The following is a 5,947-nucleotide window of genomic DNA, read 5'->3' as shown; positions in this document are numbered from 1 at the left end:
AACATGAGCTACAAAACTCCAAATGGAGTGATTCAAAAAGGAAAGTAAAGAAGACATATAAAGGAACAACTTTGATGAAGAAAATTTTGCTAAACTTCCACTATAATAATGACCAATAGAACAGTAAACTTAAGGTATGAAATCTAAAAATTTTAAATAACATAAAATAAGCTTTGAAATGGTATTGACAATCAATGCCAATAAAAATAAAATGCAAAATATGGTATTTTGGTGAACTTAGGCTTAGCAAATCTATTATGAATTAAAAAGTCAACTTTTGTATAGGAATGGCTAAGTGAATAGTAACAACCAAAATTAATAGAGTGAAAGATACCTCACTTAAATAATTTAATGAATATTTAAATTGTGTAAATGTGTAGATGAGGTTTGTATTCTCATCAAAAATAGAACTTAGGAGACATTGTTAATATATTTTGAAATATGGTTTGGAAATCAATATAAATGAAAATGTTGAACCTAGGGATATGTAAAATGATGTAATAAATTAGATAAGAAATTAAAAAGGAAAAATAGATGATATAATTGATAAATTGTGAATTATATAAATGATATTCATGAATATATACATTAGATGAAAATGAGTCTAGATATTGTACTTCCACTAGGAAATAAAGTTTAGAATGTTACAACCAATATATATATAGTGGAATATATAATGAAATAATTGTTATAAATTGTGATCATAATGAATGAATAAATGAATCATATTAATGTATGAATGAGAAATTAGTTCTCATTATTGTGAAAAGAACTAATACTTTGAGCACAATGGTATAGAAGGATAATTGATGTGAATTGCGATCATAGGAATGATCAAATGAATGATCAAATGAATGTATAAATTATAATTGGAATTTGTCATGAAATAATGAAGTCATAAAACATAATATATTAACATTTAATGGTACTATGTGCCCATGTATTGCCTAGACACGTGTGTCAGATTGGATAGATTGGCATACCAATAGGGTATTATATTAGCAGTACTACGTAAGGCTTTATGCTTGTATTCATGGCTTTATACCCGCACTCATGGCTATATACCTGCACTCATGGCTTTTATGCCTGATTATATGTTATCCTGGCTTTTTACCCATACTAACTGTATACGTGGTTGACGTTTCGCGTCCCATGGTATGACAGCCCGAGGCACCGCGGTGTCCAGTGCCAACGACCCGTTATCCAGTTTAGTCAGCCTGTCATAGGTTACTTGAGCAGTGAAATTTATTGAAATGAGTTAAGAATAATTGCAACTGAAAATATTAGCAATTAAATAAAAGAGTAAGAATATTTGAAATGAATTAGATTAGTTATTTAGTAGAAAGAATTGAAATGAATTGGAACGATATTAAAATTTAATTATTATGAAATAATCTGCGATAACCTAGAAAGTATTGAATGAAATGATAAAAAGATTTGCAAAAGAGATATAAGTATATTACTATTGTGAATTTAGGAATAAATTGCTTTTTAAGAGGAATATATTAAAATAAAAGATAGTTGATACTAGAAGTATTATATTAAATTAGATTAAATTTCAGAGTATTCAAAGTATAATCTATATCTTTCTTTATTTGTATATATTATTTTCTTGTTATATTTTTGCACCACTAAGCAGCAATGCTTAGTGCGATGGATTTGTTTCCTCGCACAGGTACTGAAGATAAAGTCCAGTGGACATTAGACTGAGATTTTTAGAGTCCGAATCTACAGAAGTGTCAGAAGTGTTCAAATTATCACCTCCTCAACAATGCATGTAGATAGGGCTCACAAAAGTTATTTTATGTATTTACAATTAGTTATTAATTGTAATGTAAATTATGGTATTGTAATTAATTGTGTATCATGTAAATTGTGAATTTATGAAATTAGCTTATAAATCATATAAATTATAAAGTTTGAGAATTTTGATACATAAATTGAGTATGAATGGATATGTATGCAAATGAGTTACAAGAATTGAATGTGTGATTAGATGATTATGGAAATAACTGATAAGATTTTACTGTGAAAATATTATTGAAATTTCAAACAGGTGAATAGTTAAATACGCCAAATGGTAATAGAAATAGGGAAAACTCTGTTGGTTTCTCAATAGAAAAATAATTGATATTAAAAATATAACGAGAACAAAATTTTTAAAGGAATAACTTAAGATAAAATAGGGTGCTCCGGCACCGAGTGTGATATGCCTTGCTAGGCTACACTGTAGTCGGGTGAGGGGCGTCACATTTATTGGTATCAAAGCACGGTTTAGGCGTTCCTAGGCATCGATAGATAGAATGAGATAGTGTGCATAACATGCATTGCATTCATATGAGTCAAGGTGATACTAATACAGATCTATTTTCTTTGGTTATTTTAGGTTAAGTTATGGACCCAGAATTGCAGAGGGCAATAGAGGAAGGAGTAGTAAGTCGTATCCCGACTAGGTGTGATATTGGAAATAGGGGAGATCCTGCTGTGCAAGTGACAGAGGGGCCTGCACAACCCTAATAAGCCTTATTTGTGCAAATGACTGATTTCTTTCGACAAATGATTGGGGCTATTCCACCACCGCCTCAGCAAAAATCACCTTTGGGAAAAATTAGGACGTATGGAGCTGTAGATTTCAATGGTAGAAAGGAGGACGATTCTTCAGCTGCGGAGTATTGGTTAGAAAGGACTAAAAGATTCCTGCAGCAGCTCCATTGCACACCAGAATAGAGTTTAGAGTGTGCAGTTTCACTGCTACAAGAAGCTGCATATCGGTGGTGGGATGTCATAACCAAGGTAGTGCCATCAGCTAAGGTGACTTGGGAATTCTTTCTGATAGAGTTCAGAAAGAAATATATTAGTTGTGTTTATAAAGAGGAACAGAAGAGAAGTGGTGATCAGCAAAAGAGGAAATTTAGACAGTCTAGTAATAAGAGGCCGAGAGAACAGTTAAGTCAGACATTTAATCAAAGTAGGAGACCTAGACCCAGGCCTATACCCTGAAGAGGTCAACCAGAGATACTAGTAGTGAGTGCACCAGAACTAGCAAGAAAATGTGGCCATTGTAACAAGTGGCATAAAGGTGAATGTAGGGGATTGACTGGAGCCTGTTATAGATGTGGGGCCATGGACCATCATCTGAAAGATTGTCCTAAGAGGAATTTACCACGGACCTAGACAGAGGTGGTGGAAGGACCAAGTGCAACAGTAATACCATTTGCAAATGTCACCCAAGCCGGAGAGGAGCAAGATGCCCCAAATGTGAATTTGAGGTAAAGTATCCTTCCTTTATGATATGCCTAAGTGTATAATGATAGATTCGAAAAGACTAAATAATACCATATATATATAAAAAAAGTAGACAGAGGGAGCAATAGAAAGGTAAAAGAATTATCTCAGATACATACACCCGGTAAATTTCGAAAACGAAATTTTTGTTAGAGGGGAAGAATTATAACACCCTCACTTTAGCAAGTCCGTACATTCTACTGTTTCGGTGGCCGGTGTCAGTTCGGACAGCTAGAATGTCTAGTACTATATGTAAACTAGAGTGAGGAGTCATAAATAGACCAAATAATGGTAAGAAAAATTAAGAAAAAATTTTAGAAATGAAATACAATAAAGTTAAATGAGCCAGTGCCCCAGCAATGGGTGACCTAACAGGAAATTACTGTCTTCACAGCTAGAAGCCCTAAACCCGAGGGAAAATTCATGAAATAATTTTTTGCACTCCAGAGAAGAGTCATTGAGGTTTCGATGGTATTAGAATACCAAGAAAATGCTTAGAAAAATTTTTAGATCAGTACAGACGATTTTGGTTCAATAAGCCAAACGAAGGGCATTTTGGTTATTTCGTCTTCAGAGATGATTTTTGACCAACTTGTCCAATTAAATAAATAATTATTATGACATAAAATATGAATAAATATTACTAAAAATTTAATTAAAAATGAGTAGAAAAGAAAAGAAAAAAAAATGAAGAAAATTGAAATTTTGACATCACATGATGTCATTTAAAAAGCTCCACCCAATCACCATTTGACAAGTAAATTAAAAGAAATAAAAATAACATAAAATGAGATAAAAATGAAACAATTCCAGTAACCATCTCCTTCATTCAGTCGAACCAAGAGAAGAGAGAAAGAAAGAGAGAGAGAGACCTACATTAAAGCTTTGAGTGAGCTTGATTTTCACTTACCAAACCACCTCAAAACCCCTTCCTAGCTTCACAAAAATTTGTCTCTACTGTCACACCTTACCCCTCTGTAAGGCATAACATGATCCCGTAGAATACCTAATGAACTACCGAACTTCACCTACCGATAACTCATTAAGTACCCTACAAGGGATTTTAAACAATTTTCTTACTTTTGACAAGTAGTGAGCATTTTCTAATAGGTATTTAAAACATACGATTAAAAGTAAATCTAGTTAATATTTTTGGTCCATTTAGTTTTCCGCAAATTTTATAAAAATTTTTACAGAGTTCCCTCTGTATTTTGAGAAAACAGTTCTTCAAATACCTGTAAAAAGCACTTCTAAAAATTTTCCTCAACAACTACTTCAATTTCGCAATCACACTCAATCCATTTCAACAACTCCACAATCATTTCAATCAATTTCTCAAGTTTAAAATTTAATAATTCTCAAAATACTAGCAATACATTTCATTCAAATTAAATAAAATAATTCCACTCATATTTCATTAGAGACAAAATAATTTATATACATATCATTACAAAATTTACATCAAAGGAAGTTCAAACTAAATTTTTTTTTTATTACAAACTTCATACAAACTTTGTACAAGCTGCTCAAGACCCATTTACATGTCCATACTTTTATATGCAATACATACATCAAAAGAAATATTTACAATTAGGGTATAAATTATACCCGATGACTTTAAGATGATAGCTCCTCACACCTCAGCAGCTCAGTCTGCTGCTCCTCTAATCTCTCTCAGATTCGCAATGATAAAAGCTATCATGAGTACTAGGACTCAGTGGTGCACAACATACTAAAATAATCTTTATGCAAAACTTAAATCACATTTATTCAAAAAAATTTGACTAAACATGAGCATTAAACACCAAACATGAATTATGAGATTTTAATGCAAACCAAGTTCATTTCAAAGTATCAAAACACATTTCATAAAACCCACAGTTAGATCATGCCATTCGAAACAAATAGAATCTCAACAGCCAGAGGCTAAAGAGAAATCACATCACAAGGCTAGCTAGCTCAAATATATGGATATCCATTCACATGCTGTTCTACTGGCACACCTCAACACTTCTCCAGAGAAGGAATCAAAATTCGAAACTAATTACCCCCACTAGTCATGCTAGTGAGGTGTTCAAATATATGGTCATGACACTGTATCTTAACAATTTGCTAAACATTGTCATTTCAAATATATATAATAACTTTCAACAATTTAGATCAAACATCATAAGAATGTCATAATCTAATATTTCACATTATTCAAAACAGTATACAAAAGATGATTATAAAAAGTATACGTTGTGCACAAACCTCAAGCGAGTCGCCTCTTGGCCTTGACTCGGTTCCTCGGGTTCCTTTCCGGTATTCTTTTCAACTAAAACACATAATTTTATTATGTTTCAGTACCATAATTTAACATAAATCTAAAAATAAATTTAGTCTTATTTTTACCTAGCTCTAACGTGCTAAACTCGACGTTCTCGAAATTTTGTATTTTGGGTTACTATTCACTATACTATTCAAGTCAAATTGTTGACTTTCTAAGGCTTAATAGGTATGGGAACTCCAAATTCACCCACATACCAAATTTTGGTCACTAAACTTGTTGGTTTTGGTCATTTTCTCAAAACTTAGGTCTTTTAGGCAAAATGGCCAAATTTTCAATTTTGGTGTCCCTAATCGTACTGTTTCATTGGTCAGTTACTGTTGGAATTTGGCA

Source organism: Hevea brasiliensis, chromosome 2, assembly GCF_030052815.1.
Source record: "Hevea brasiliensis isolate MT/VB/25A 57/8 chromosome 2, ASM3005281v1, whole genome shotgun sequence".
NCBI lineage: Eukaryota > Viridiplantae > Streptophyta > Magnoliopsida > Malpighiales > Euphorbiaceae > Hevea > Hevea brasiliensis.
This window is presented reverse-complemented; position numbering follows the sequence as displayed.